Below are 15,927 nucleotides of genomic sequence, written 5' to 3' on the forward strand. Positions count from 1 at the left end.
ACCACAAGGAGACGTCCACAAGGAGACGACCAGAGGGAGACGACCACAAGGAGACGTCCTGATCAGACGGATTAAACCTCCACTCCGACTGGATCCTCAAACAACATGAGTTGCCTCTACTGGTGTTTAGATCTAAGTTTTAATCTTTGTTTTGCATGTAAATTATGTTTCATTTTATTTTCTTCATTTTATTCTTTTCACAGAGTTCGACCAGATTCACTTTACTGCAAGAGGTCAAAGGTCACTTTACTGAAGTCTGTGAAATACAGGAATAAAAGTTATATATTTATTTTCCTTTAAATGCTATTTTCAACACTTTGATACTTTTAAGTGAATCCAATGTTCAATTTTGATAATTTTATAGATTCAAATTTATGTTTGTTATTTATTTGAAATGCGAGAAATTACCAAGAATCTCATCTTTAAACATAATAACATCAAAATTAATTCAGAATTTTTACAAGTGAATTGATTCATTATTATTCTCAAGATATTGTGAAATGAAATTGTTTTCTTTTTTGTGGGACATTTACTTTAATAACAATAACTTTAGATGCCTCATTAAGTATCTAAAGAATTTATTGTATTATAGATATGATTTCACATGTTTTTGTAAAGTTCCTGTTAAATATACTCAAATAGATTGAAGTCTATAGACATAAATGATGTCTTAGCGTGTTAGTTGTGTTTCTGTGTTGTGTGTGTGTGTTGTTGGGCGGCTGGTCATCAACGTGGAGTCGTGGGCTCTGACACTCGTGTGTTTAATCGTCTCTAATCCGCGGCTCGGCCCCGACGCAGCGTTTCCATCTTATCTCCCTGCTTCCTGTGATCTGAGGTTTCCTGTGTTCCTGTGTGTTTCTGTGTTTGTGTGTTTGTTTGGGTGACTGCGTTTGTGTGTTTCTGGTGACAGCGAACACGTGTGAGCGCCGTGTGAACTCCTCTCCGGCCAAATCCTCTTCACCGCCTCCATCAGGGAGTCGATCTCATCCAGTCAGGGGGGGGGGGGATCTCTGGCAAAATGGCCAAAGCTGATAAATCCAGATAATCTCTTCAGTCCACAGATCTTCAGCAGCCGACTGCACGCTGTAAGAAGTGGGTGGAATATGTAAATATGTGTTCAAGGGTTTTGAGCTGCTGGGTTCTGTGGAGAGGTTTCATATTTACATTCATGATCAATACAAAAAGATTTGTGAAAAGCTCCTGTGTACATTTATAACAGTTATACATTATCATCGTGTTAATAACTTTACTCGTTAATCTTCCAGATGTTTACAGACTTCACTGTTATCTGCACTTGAGATAATCTTGTGTTGTCATTTCCTCATTTGTCTCATTGTGTTGGATTCATGTGACTTTGTTTTGTGTAACAGGGAAATTCCACCGAGAGATTTTCCATTTCAGAATAATCTGTTTTGTCCTCAGTGAATCTTATTTGACTCATTTTAACATTTTACCAGCTCATGTTTTATTCTGTATTAAATCAGATGTATGTTTATATTTTCATCACAATTTACAACTCTCTTACGTCTGATGCATTGAACTTTGATATATTATTGATGCAATGAAAAATGATGTAGATATGAACAAGTAACGTATAAATCTACAGATTTTAGTATTTCAAAAAAATATATATTTAACTTTAATTTCACCGCCACAGTCCCTAGAGATTATTTTCTCTTATTTTGAAACAGGGTTAATAAAGACAGTCAGTTTGCTAATATGAAAACTTTTACTATACAGAATAAATAATGCAAAAATCTCCAGAGTTACATTTTAGTTTTTAATTTGATCTCAGTGCGACAGAAATCATATTGATTTTCTGTTTTATTCCTCATCATGACGTAAAGCTTTTCATAATCGTGTTCCATCTAAAAGAAGAAGCCCCACAACAACACAACAGGGCAGAGTAACACAACTGTAAACTTTAAATATGTGGCTTTTCTTTTCAAGCAGCTTCAGTACAACAACTTTAACAATCTGTTGAAACTTCGTGTTGAACTTTGCTGTGAGAGTTTGGCTCTGACGGACACGTGGGAGTTAAAGAGTTAAACTGTTTCTTCTGTTAGTAAAGATAACAAACCACCGGCTGGTGAAACATCAAACCATCGAGAACCAGTGGTCAACAGCTGAGGGTCCAGCATGGCATCGGAACTGGTGCCTCAGATTCCAGTTAACCGACTGAGAAATGAGTTAAATCGACCGCGAGCTATAAAACATGAAGAAGAAGAAGAACAGCTGCTTCGAGCTACGAACTCGAGGGTCGGATCTGAGCGCTCACACAGACACAACTTAACTTATATATTAATAATAGATCAAATGAATGTTTAAAAGAAGAGTGCATGATGTCACACATGATGTAACCGTGTTCACCTCTGACTCCATTCTGAATAAAACATTATTTGGTTTCTGGTGTTTCCAATTTCAGAAAAATAAATCCAGATTGAGAAATCAACAGAAAGCTAAACACTCATCTTCCCAGTTGGACGTGAACTTCAGTTTCTTTCTTTAACTGTCGAGCTGTAAACAACGACCCGTCTCTTTTTACAGTGTGTTCACAGTGAGTGGGAATCGAACCTTCCTCCTTTTGTCGTATCTTTTGTCGTGAAGTGTTGAGCAGAGCTCACATAATTACAGATTCCAGTATGTTAATAAAGGAGCGAGTGCTGATTTAGCTAAGAGGCTCAGCGCGAGCGTTTAAAGCCGAGTTTCCTCCGTTTGAATATTCATCAGAGTCTCAGCCGGAGATGAAACGACCTCATTGTTCATCAGCGTGCTGGCTCGCTCATGTTATGCACATATTAATGATGAGGACAATTCACTTCAAGTGATTCCTAATCTGTTGACAAGACGCCTCCGCGGGCTCTTCAGTCGAGATGGTGACGACGTTTTATCTGAAAATCCCCTCGAGACCAGTGAATCTCCCAGTGACTCAAACTGGGGACATTTTCTCAGCTTGTTCTCCAGAGTTGACTACATTTCCACATGTTTTACTTTGAATTATTATCATAAAGCAGCAAATACAAACTAAGACAATCACGACAACATCACACACTCCTCCTTCAAACTTGTGAATATTCATTTCCCTGCATCAGGACTTTTCTCACACGTTCTCAGAGATGATTGAAGTGATGATTTCAACCGTTTGCTCCAGAAGAACTGGTCCAAGGTCAGAGAACGACCTCCACCACATCCTGTTCGGTGTGCGTGTGTCTGTTCAGTTTTCTAAATGCTGCATGAGGACACACACACAGATTGTGAGGTGGTGACCGTAAAGAGCAAGTTAAACAGTGAGGAGGCAAAATGTCAGAGCTGAAATACAGAATCAAATCTTCTCAGTGAGGGAAATAAATATGACACGTTCCCACTGGTTCAGTTTCCAGGAGAATGGTGATTGTGAAGTTTGTGCAGGAAATCGTCTCTTTGTAAAATCCATGATCGATTCAATGCAGTGACACCAAATGTTACACAATCGTTTATATTATATTAATATATTGTTTGATTTTAATCCTTGAAACTCATGAATTTCAGTAAAGTTCTGTGGGAATCGGTTCAGTAGCTGTTTCATAATCCTGCTGAAAAACATTTTTCTGGATTTAATGAAACAGTATTTTGTTTTGTTTTTCATTTCACACGTTGTTCATGTCGATAACGAGTTGATGACAATAAGTCAAACTTGTGTGATTCATGCATCAGTGATTGTTTGATTATGGACCAAAGGAAAATCTGCTACAGAGAAACATCACATGAAATCCTCCACTTTGAATCTGTGTGAGATGAATAATTATATTATAATTCATAATATTATTTCATGCCTGGACACAATTTGAAATCTTTTTATTCACTCAAGTACAAATTTGTTGATTTCTTTAGAGAAATTAATTTGGAACTTATTTCATTTCCAAAAATGATAATAAAGATATTTCCCCCCGTGAAAGTTTTCAGTTTTGTCTCCAATGAAATGAAACATTTTTATCCCTCATGTGAAGTAAAAGTAAAGAATTGGTTGATTATGAAATGTATTAAACGATGATTTATTTTCTTCTGCTCCCACGAGTCGACCTTGTTTCTCACGTCAACATCTTCTGAATGTTTCAAGAGAAATTCAATTAAAACGCTTTTAAAAGTCTGTGTGTCAACAGATGCAAAGGTATGTATTATATTAAACTTGTCACAGTATGTGTGACTGTGTGTGTCTTTGTGTGTCTGTGTGTGTCTCCTTCAACACTGTGTAAGTCTCTCTGAATGACGAACACGCTGAAAGCAGCTCTCGTGTCAAACTGATCCAGATCCAGCCACAACTATTTTTATCGCTCACTAATTAGCGAGACTTTAATTTGAGCTCCGTCCTCCAGACGCAGCTCCTGAGGTTTCACACTCCAACCTGCTGCCCTGATGAAGAGGAGCTTCTTCTTCCTCTCCAGCTGTGACGAGGAGACTGAGACATCAGGTACCACAGGTTTCTATATTTAAGATGAAGTTCCATCTTAGAAGATGATCTTAGAAGAGGGATCCACCCTCAGTGTTCTGTGTTCACGCTCCAGCTTTAAGTCATCAAGTCATTTCCTGACGTCTTCAGTTTATTGAATTTGAGTTATGACCCCAGGGTTTCTCATTTGTGTCTTCCTGTCCAAATAAACTCAGAGATATTCCTGGTGTGAATCTCAGCAGCAGCTCAACGAGCTCCTTCACTATCACAACAAGCACCAGAGGGAACCAGACAGATTCATGTTTATAGTCTTTATATATTTAGAGAAGCAGAAAATAAGATAAAAGTTTACTGTGTGATTCTCATTTTCGAAAATGTTCTCAGTGTTTTAAACGTCTCAGATTTCTAACAACGCTCCTCAGGCTTCAAACCACCGTGGTCCTCACTCTCACACACACACACACACATGCACACACACATTCACACACAAACACACTCAGGGCGTGGCGTCCCAGCAGTTCTCTTCTCGGTGAGATGAGTCTTCAGCAGAATTCCTCACAGAGAATTCATCCAATATCTGTTGCAGGGGAAAGACGAGAAATTAGTTTTCTGCTCTCGGCTGATATGAAACAATATGAGCTGCAGTGTTTGTGTGCGTGTGTTTGTGTGTGTGTGAGTGTGTGTGCGTGTGTGTGTGTTTCACCCTCCTCGTCTCTCATCTCCCGAGCTCCTCAGAAACGATTTCAAAGCTGCAGGAATCTAAAGTTTCAGTGTGAGTCGGAGCTTCAGGAGAGTAAACACACAATTCACCTGACGTGGCTCCTGCAGAGAAACACAACTTCAACAATATTAAAGGTTTTACACTTTAAACGACAATAAACTACCACAACAAATAAAACACCAGAGGTGGAAACTTCCATCCATGTTCATGAGAGTCGACTGAACATCTCAATGAAAGACTGAGAATATAGATATTTATAATAACATATATAAATATAAGCTTTGTGTTTAACACGTCATGTATCATATCAACACTGAAGCTTTAATATTGATTATCAGTGAATGTTTCTCTGACACGTTACAGTAACATCAGTTTGATCCACTAACTGAAGAATGAGTCTGATCTCTGGAGAGCAGTTGTGTGTATGAGGTGTGTGTGTGTGCATGTGTGTGTGTGTGTGTGTTTGTGTGTGTGTGTGTGTGTGTGTCTGACCTGAGGGCCGACAACAGCAGAGCTCTGATTTGCTGCAGCTGTTCTAATCTCTCACACCTTTCCCTCATGTGAGTGAATGTTAAATAAATTAGAAAGATGGTTGGAATCTTTCTGGAGTTAGGTCATGAATTCACTAACAGAATGTGATGTTTTAGTTTGGTCCATGTCCCATCAGTTAACATGGAGGAGGAGGATTTATGAACTGTACTGCAGCCAGACACCAGGGGGCGATGCGTCTTGACTTACAGTCTCTGGAACTGGCCGAGTCGTGAGCTGCTCAAAACTCTCTCCTCTCTCAGACTTCAGCCTCACCTCAGTCTTGTGATGTCATTGTCCCTGGCTCGCCCCCCCCCCCCGCTCTCTGTTTGTTCCCTGTCTGTGTGAGGCGGTAACGAGCGAGGTCGCTGTTATCCAATCAACTGTCATGTTACTCCCCTCAGACTCCACAGTCTCTCCTGGTGCTGGTAATCTGTCTGAACGTTATTGCTTCTCCTCCGGCTCCACACATTATTACAAATTCTTTATTTATTTATTTTCTGCGGTGGCAGCGGCGAGGAGACGAGGAGACGAGGAGACGAGGAGACGAGGAGACGAGAGGCGGCAGAACATCCTCCCTCCCTCCTCTCTGGACAACGAGCTCACATCCCAGTGTCCACACATCCTGAGAAGAACATGGAACTCCAGAATATATCAGATTACCACTGAGGCCTGAAACTTTCAGTCAGCGTTCGTGTTTCAGATAAATGTGATTTTAATCAGTTATTTAGAGCTGAGACGTCGTGATTGACAGCTGAGAGACTGACTCCTGATTGGTCGAGCAGGTGATTATCTGTGAAACCACGATCACAGCTGGAAAGAGTCTGGATCCAGATGATGTTATCAGAAGAGAGAGAGTAACTTTAACTCTAACTCTAGGAAGTGAAAAGAGGTCGGGATGCATTGTCCAGCTTTATTTATAGTCTATTATGTGTGTGTGTGTCTGTGTGTGTGTGTTCATGGAAAGGAGGGAAGTTGTCGCCCGGTGCAGCAGCTCGGATCATTGATGTGTTTTTAATATATTCTGGGAACGCTGCAGCTCCGGCTCAGAGGACTCGGTTCTATCGGGGTCGGATTCACAGATAGTGCTTGTTAGAGCAGAAACATTCATTGTTGATGTAAATGTGTCTTGTGAGATTTCTCCACAACAAGAAAAAACACAGAATATGAAACAAAGACAAACGACTAACAAGCGAACAGACAAAGGGAAACACGACGTGATCACATCCCGGGGACTTCAGTCAAATCAGAGCCCGGTCGGTTGAGGCTGGAAAACTCCAACGCAGAGCGGCTTCACACAAAACAAGTCTGAGAGGCAGCATGGATCTGATCAGCAGCATGGATCAGATCCATGCTGCTGATCCATGCTGATCAGCATGGATCAGCAGCAGCAGCAGATCCTGGATCAGCAGCAGCAGCAGCAAGAGCAGCAGATCCTGGATCAGCAGCAGCAGAAGCAGCAGCAGATCCTGGATCAGCAGCAGCAGCAGCAGCAGATCCTGGATCAGCAGCAGCAGATCCTGGATCAGCAGCAGCAGCAGCAGCAGATCCTGGATCAGCAGCAGCAGAAGCAGCAGCAGATCCTGGATCGGCAGCAGCAGCAGCAGCAGATCCAGGATCAGCAGCAGCAGCAGTAGTGATGATGATGATGGGTTGGCAGCAGAGATGCTCAGATGTGGATGTGAAGGTAAATTCTGCTGCCACCTTCCCGGCTGTCACAGGGAATAGGAATATTTCACTACAGGGGAAATTGCAATGATTGCAGATTCTCCAGAGTGAACAGTGTGTGTGTGTGCGGGGCGGGGGGGGGGGGGGGGGGGGCACTCTTATCATGCAGCAGCTTATCCAACAGAATTCAATGCATATGTGTTTTTCTTCTTCTGCTCGATGTGGTTCCTTTGCTTGTGGTGTGTTTTCTTTACCTGAACTTCCACCACAACAACTTCCTGCTCCGAACCTTCATCTCCTGAAGAAACATGGAGGTAGCTGTTGAGATGAATCAGGCAGAAGAAGCAGCTGCTGAGGTTTGAGTCTCGGCTGCAGATCGGCTCCTTCTCAAGTTCTTATTCAGTTTTGGTTCCACCCGTCTCTTCTCTCTCTTAATGTCTCACTGGTTTTGTTGTGTCCATGAAGGTGAAATACCAAAAAAACATCACAAATTCTTTTGGAGAATAAAGCTTCTTTCAGACACGCTGCGAAATCCAGACATTCTGCAAATGCCTGAGTCGGAGCCTCCAGACTTTCTGAGGTCAAACTCTGCAGAATGAAAAAGAAACAAAGAAAAACAAAAAGAAAACAAACATCTGCGGCTGAGACGCAGAACCACACATGAAGAAGACTCCAGTGAAGAAGAGAGGAGAAGCCGTCCTAAACTCAGACACCTGATCCCTGCTTCCTCCCGCCTCCTGCCTGCTGAGCCCTGGTGCTCTGCTCCCGGCTGCTCTCCTCACCAGCCACGTGGGATTGATTTAGATTTGAGTTCCACTCGTCTACTGCACAGGTCAGAAGTTCTGCAACAAACCAAAGTCTTGATGCCGGTGAGTTTATCGGACTTTGTGTTTTTTCCCTCCAGCTCTCGGCTGATAACTGCACATCGTGATTTAAAGCTGCAGTGATGAGAATTCCCACAACTCCCAGTCCCGTGAACTGGTCAACAACAGGTTGACTGTGATGAATCAGCTGTTTGCATTTGCAGCATGTTTACGTTTTAATGCTGAAGTGAAACCTGCGGCTGTCGTGTTGAAGGTCGATCTCAGACTAATAGTGAAATGAAAACATTCAGCAGAAATGTGCATAATTTATATTTAATGGGCTAAAGTACGTGTGGAGCTGCTGGTTGGGTCCTTCAGCCTTGAGGAGAAGCTCCACGGCTGAGACGAGGAGAAAATCAAGAACATTTGAAATGTTTTTCTTTACAGTGAATCAAAGATCAGAAGAAAGGAAGAGTCAAGGACGGAAGAGAAACAGCGAGAGAGAAAAGACGAAAACAACGAAAGATCATCGTCTCCTGCGGAAGAAAAGAAAGTCTGGCCTTGCCCGAGACGAGCGCGGCCTCTTTGCATTATTCAACAAACCAACACACACAGGGACACACACACACACACACAGGGACACACACACACTCCTGCTCCCGGTCTGCGACAGCCTCTGGAATCACATGAAGATCCACTGAAAGCACACAGGAGGAATGTGTGATGACAAATTGGACTTGATCTGCGTTTGGCTGAGTCCAAACTCAATCCGGTGGGTTTCATCACTTTAATGGAGAGAAATGATGAAGCTCAAACTCTCCACAAATAGATTCTGTAGTAAAAACATCAGAGTAAACAGCAGAGAGCAGCTGGAGGTCCAGGATCTCCCCAACCCGACGCTGGAGGACTGGAAGAGTTCGATCATCACGTGAGGACGTCGACCAGCGAAGCTTCCACCAGCATTCAGAAGTTTTAAATTATACCTGTGAATTGACTTCCTGCCCTGAGGCCCAGTGGAAAGTTGAACATGACTCTGTTCCCCTCGGCTCACTCAGCTGTGACAGAGACGAGGGTTCGTTCAGTTTCTGTCTTTAGCAGTGTTGGGAGTAACGCAGTACAAAGTACAAGTTACTGTAATTCGCCCCCCCCCCCCCCACGCCCACGCCACATGGTTGCGCGTTTAGATTTCTCATCTGCTCTCTGTATCGCTCACGGCGGAGTTCCATCCCGATGCGCACACACACAGGTGAGCACACTCCCACCAGCGGACAGAGAGCTTCCGACCCCCCCACCCCAAAAAAGCTGTAAACCTAGGGGAAACACTGACAGCGTTGGCGTGTCTATTAAATCTGTTCGCTCCCTGAGAGCTACAGGCAGTTACACAAGCTGAGCCTGATTCTCTCTCCAAAGAGGAAGCAGGCTCTCAGATCATAAGTTTGAGAAGCTTCTCCTCACTTTTATTTCATTGGGCCTAATGTGGTAAAAAAACACTGTTAAATGACTGAGACAGTTATTTTGTATTAAGTTAAGTATTAAAAGGGATTTTTGTACTACTGCTTTATTTGAAGGCCTGTTGCCCTGTTGATTACAAAACATGTGTTTATTGTGTTTGACTGTTCAGTACTATTCATATTCATTACATTTAAAAAACAGACATAAAAGTAACTTAAAAGTTACTTTCCCTAGTAACTAATTACTTTTGATATACAGTAACTGGTGAAGTAATTCAATTACTTTTAAAAGAAGTAACTAGTAACTGTAACTAATTACTAATTTTCAGTAACTTGCCCAACACTGGTCTTTAGTTTGTTAACCTGCAGAGACTCTGGAGCGGCGTCACCATCAGGCTGCTCAGGCGTCGTCCATCTTGATCCACAGTCATTGATCAGAGCGCTGCCATGTTGTTCATCAACGTGGAATCCATCTCTTGTATCTTCCCGAAGCTTTAATTCATATTCCTCCAACTTGTCAAATCTGATCAACGAGATCAACGACTCGATCTGTCGTCACTTCACTCAGACCGACGGCGGCTCGGCGCTCGGACCGCCTCCAGCTTCAAGGTCACTCGGCCCGAGCGTCACGCCGGCACTTTAACGAGAGCTCGCCCCCCCACCCCCACCCCCCCCCCATCACGCCGGACATTCGGCTGTGGACGTCCAGAAGGTCAGCAGAGACGCCGCAGCAGTCGGGGGGGCACCTCATGGCGGGTCGATGATGTATCGCTCCCATCACGGCTGGTTATGAATTAGCATCATTAGCTCGATGATGATGATGATGATGATGATGATGATGATGATGATGATGATGCTTGTTTTCTTGGAGATGGAGTCAGAGGGTAAAAACACTGTGCAGCTCTTTTTGTACTTTAGTCTCAAAGATTTGGGTTTTTAAGGAGGACATATCCTGAGAGGAAGAGGAAGAGGAAGAGGAAGAGTCAGTGCGAAAGATGAGGAAAGAAGGAAAGATGACAAAGGGATGAACCGAGAACTTCAGATAAGGATGATAGAGGAAGAGGAGGAAACACGGGAGGAGGAGAGGACAGAAGAGAAGGAGGAATTGATTGAAAAGAGAAATGAAGATAGGAAGAAAGAAAAAGAGAAGAGAAGAGAAAAGAGTGATAGAGTGGAGGAAAGAAAAAGAGCAAGTCGCCCAGTCGCCTCCGTCATTTAGAGTTCTTTACTTTATTCACCTCCTCTCTTTCTCACTCCCTCCTCACTCGTTTTACACCTCCTTTTTCTCAACTTCTGTTCTTCGTCCCTCCCTCCTCGTCCTACTCCTCCTCTGTCCACTTTGCTGTCAGCTGAAAACTATCCTGGCTTCTTTCCTTCACCTCTGGCTCCGCTGCTCTCTCCCTCCTCGCTCCGCAGGCGCCTCCTCACGTCACCTCGCACCTCCTCGCCTCACCTTCGCCTCCCCAGAGCTGATCCTGACAGCTCTTCTCCTCCTGCTGTTTCCTCGACAGAGCTGAACCGTGACACAGAGCCGAGGCCACCTGACAGCTGGCGAGGCCTGAGGAGGAGGAGGAAGAGGAGGAAGAAGAGGAGGAGGAGGAGGAGGATGAGGAGGAGGAGGAGGAGGTGACAGTGCAGCACAGAGGAGGTGAGGACTGGGGAGTGACGATAGATGGAGGTAATGCCAAAAGAGGAAAAGAGCTGGACTGAGAAAGAAAAGGAGTGAGGATGAAGAGGAGGAGGAGGATGACAGAAAGAGGGAAGAACAAGGGAAGGATGGAAAATTGGAAAGAATAAAAGGAGTCACAAGAGGAGGAGGTAGATAAAGAGAGACAGAAAAGGATGGAGGAAGGAAGGAGGGAGGGAAGTGACATGATATGAAAAAGGGAAGAGGAAAATAAAATAAAAATTGAATACGAAAGAGGAGGAGGAGGTAAACAAATGGAAGGTGAAATAGAGAATAAGAGGATGAGAGGCAAAGTAATCTTAGACTTGAGGAGCTCAGAAAGGAAGTGGAAACATGAGAAGTAGAGAGAAGACGTGAAATCCAAAAGAGCGAGAGCAGGGAAGGAAGGATAGGAAAAAAGTGAAGGAGGAGAAAAAGAGGGAAGAATGAGAGAATCAGGAAGGAGGGAGGAAAACCAGGAAATGAGAAACAGGAAGTGGTGGATGTGTTTATAAATCCAGCATCAAGAGAAAAAAGTAATGGTTGAGAAAGGAGGATGAAAGAGGTTGTGTTGACGTAAACGGAAGGAGAGAGTTGATGATGAATAGGTAAGAAAGGAGGAAAGGAAGGAGGAAAGGAAGGAGGAAAGGAAGGAGGAAAGGAAGGAGGAAAGGTTGGAGGAAAGGGAAAATTAATTCCAGAAGAATAACAGAATCCAGGAGCAGAGGAGAGAAAGAGAACGAGGGATGATGAAGGGAATTTCATTGATGCAGAGGGAGAGTGGGCGAGCGAGGGGGAAGAGGAGGAGGAGGAGGGGGGGAGGAGGAGGGGAGGTAGGAGGCGTCGTGCTGGGGGAGATCATCCGTCAGAATCACCCTCTCCTCCCGTCGAGTGATTGATACGAGCGCTGCCTCTGGAGGCCCTGAGGGGAACCCCCCCCCCCCCCTCTCCCTCACCCCTCCTCCCCCTCACCGCCTGCATCCATCCTTCCATCCTTCCCTCCCCCCCTCCCTCCCTCCCTCCTTCCAGCTCCTCAGGGCCGACAGTGATGGAGAGAGGCCGCGGACTTCACAGACATCGGGGGGGGGGGGGGGGGGGGGCTCTGATACTGTCGCTGCAGAAATAAGCCCCGCCTCCTGGAATCAACCTTCTCCACCTCGTCTCCTTCTCATCTGCTCCTCCTCCTCTGCTCCTCCTCCTCTGCTCCTCCTCCTCCTCTCCTCCTCATCTGCTCCTCCTCCTCTGCTCCTCCTCCTCTGCTCCTCCTCCTCCTCTCCTCCTCCTCTGCTCCTCCTCCTCTACAGGACGCAGCAGGTTCATCGGAGGCCATTCTTCCCTGTGTGAATCCTCATGAACGAGCCTTGGTCTTTGTTGGCGGCTGTTAACGCTGTGGTCCGGCCGCTCGGCCTCCTCGCCCCTCGGCCTCCTCGCCGCCGCCTCCTCCTCGATGTATTGTTTGTCATTTCAGCGGCGAGGAGGAGAAAGGCCGCTGGCTGCAGGCGCTGTGTGAAATGTTAAAATGGAGATCAGCCCGGCTGTGATTCAACATGGAGTCGTGCATCTCAATGGGGACGCTTGAGGCTGCGAGCGCTGTGATAAGGTCCGGCTTCAATTCACACGTTCATTCAGAGGGAACAAGGACAAGACTTCAGAGGGGGGGGGCCGCCTGCTCGCTGGCGTCCGACGCACAACAAACACACACTGATGCCGCCGGCACTTTTCAACACGCACACGACTCCAGGTGGAAACTCGTAGAAATGAAAGTGCGACTGATTCGCCTCTTTGGACGAAAAGTAATCGATCACAGAGCGGCCGCGGTTTACGAGCATCTTAATAATAATAACTCAGAAGTGGAGAAAAGCCAAAAGGTATTTTATCTACTTCGACAGAATATAAACAACACAACAACACAATCTACACACACAACGACAGTTTGTCAAACATCTGTGTCGACGTCCTGTTGTGAGCGTGAAGGTCTCAGAAACACTGTGAGGACGTTTCTTCAGATTTAGCTCTGATGTTCCCTGGAGCTCAGAGATTAAATGAATGGATTCTGATGGTCAAAGGTCAAAGGTCAAAGGTCAATGTGACATCACTGATCAAACCTGAAACCAACGTTTAAATCTTCACATCCACAGTTTTCATTCTCACTTCCTCGCTCTTCGCTCTCATGTTGCCTCATCACCTCCTCGCTGCAGCAGCTCGCTCGGCTTCCTCCTCCTCTTCCTCCTCTTCCTTCTCTTCCACTCTTCCTCTTCCTCAGTAGCTGCTCACTTCCTCCTCCTGGTCCATACATGACCTCCCACCAGCAGCTGCCCGACAGTCTCCCTAATACCAATTACACAAAACTCCCTCCACCTCCCCCCGCAGCTCTTCCATTTCTTTCTCTCTCTGCATGTACTTCCTGACCACTGAGCCGCTCCTTCCTCCTCCTTCTCCTCCTCCTCCTCATCCCCCCCTCAGAGATCTCACCTCAGTCTGACTCGGTTGGAAGGAGGCTGTATCTCATTTTGTCCACTCAGCAGTTTGAATAGAAGCACAGAGACATATTTCTTCATTCGTCTTAATGTGGCCTCATCACCTTGAATTTCCGGCCTCTTCATATTTGATCTCCTCAGTTTGTTGGACTCTGGTTTCTCCTCCGTCCTCCGGCCTGATTTCCCTCCACACGATCGATGAGGCCTCACGTTACCTTTTTATATCATCATCTGCTTCCTGGTTTAGGTTTGTTTTACATCCCTGCGTCCGCGGCGGCCACAGGAGGAGAGAGGGAGGAGAAGAGGAGGAGGGTGAGGGAGGAAGGTGGAGAGAAACAGGAGAATAGGAGGATGGAAAAGGAGAGGGATGGAGTTACAATTAGAACAACAGACGAGAGCGACCGAGGAGGAGGAAGAGAGGAGGAGACTATTGAAAAGGAGGAAAGAAAGAGCCGGAATAATGGATGGAAGGAGAAAAGAGAGGAGGGAGTGAAGGAGAAGAAAGTAGGACGAAAGATACAGAAATAAAAGACACAGGAAGGAAGAAAGGTTAAAGGGGGAAGGAGGAGTCGAAAATGAGGAGGAGACGTTAAATAGAAAATGACCAGGAAGAAGACGAGGAGGAGAAGTTTAAGAGAATAGGAGGAAGAGGAGATGCTAAAGAGAATAGGAGAGGAAGAAGAGGAAGGAGAGGAGGAGGAGATGTTAAAGAGAAGAATAGGAGTAAGGAAGGATGAGAGGAATAAGAAGAGGGATGAGATGATGAGAGGAGGAGGAGATGTTTAAGAGAAGACAAACAAACTGAATAAAGACAAGCAGAAGAGGAGAAAAGGGAAAAGTGATGAGACCCGGGGGGGGGGGGGGGGCAACCCGCTGTAACTGTGTCATCGTCTTCCAAACAAGCTCTGATAATATTTTCTTTTTCTTGTTCACAGAAATATTGTGCGGCGATGAATTTAATCATTTCGCCCGAATTTCAATTTGCTGCTGTACCGCGAGGCAGCAGCCACGAGCACATTCACAGGGTTTGTTTTTATTGGTTTTTATTTGTTTTATTGAAACGTGATTGGCTGGCGTTTCGCTTTGGGGCTCGACTCAACCCGAGGATCAGTTTCCTGAAGTGGAATCCAATAACGGCGAGGAGGTCGGGGGGGAAGCGTTTACGACTCCTTAGGAACATCAGGCGGCGCCAAAAAGACCACGGGGCTCGGAGAGGTTCGGGGGGGGGGGAGATCATTAAAGTGATTTAACCTTTGACCTCTGCAGCAGAAATAATCTTTTATTTCCTAGAGAATCTTCAAATTCTTCTCGTCTCTAAAATCTTTATCTACAACCTCAGATTTAAAGTTCTGTAAATTATAAAATCATGATAAATAAATGAAATTAGGTGAAACCCTGATTTTTCGTTATAATTTTGCTAGATAAACACAAACACATTTCTCAAGTCTCCACAACCTGTTTGAACACGTTTGACTTTTGAGATGAGAACATTTCAACCTCCATGTTTGTCTCAGCACCTCTGATGTTGGTTCACGCTGCTGGAACTGGTTTGAATCTAAATTCAGATCTTCATCTCCAGACGTCGTCCGGATCCCCCGGCTGCAGCGCTCTGCATGTTCCTCTATGATCTGATCCAGAGTCAGGTCTTTATTCACTGTTCAGTTCTGACAAACAGAGACAGAGTCGCCATCTTCCTTTGAATGAATGTATTTTATTGTAAAGCTATAAGGAAGGAGTAATTACAAGATATCATTTCTTTGATTTGCTCAGCAAAAATAAAAGACCACATAATTTTTTTTTTCAAATTCAAACATGCGAATGCTGATCAAAAGAGAAAAAGATGGGAATCAAACAAACACGTCACACGACTTCCTCTGAGAAAACCAAACCCATGAAACCAACAGAACCAATGTACAGCTCGCGTCCCGACTCGCCCGGGACGCGGTGAGAGAGGAAAGGAAAGCGGTGAAGCCGGTGGACGATTGGAGGACAGACGCTGCCGTCCTCCGAGTCGGACTCTTCTTCACTCCTACGTTTAATAGAGCCTACGTTACTTTAGACGATATAATCCTACAGGTTCACGGTCAGATTTTCCTTCACGTTGTTTGAATATATAGATATGTTTTTTTCATCTTGGTTTTTTATTTTTATAAACCTACACCTTCATGTACATAAAACTGTACAAAA

The sequence above is a fragment of the Platichthys flesus genome, chromosome 8 (genome assembly GCF_949316205.1).
Source record: "Platichthys flesus chromosome 8, fPlaFle2.1, whole genome shotgun sequence".
Lineage (NCBI taxonomy): Eukaryota > Metazoa > Chordata > Actinopteri > Pleuronectiformes > Pleuronectidae > Platichthys > Platichthys flesus.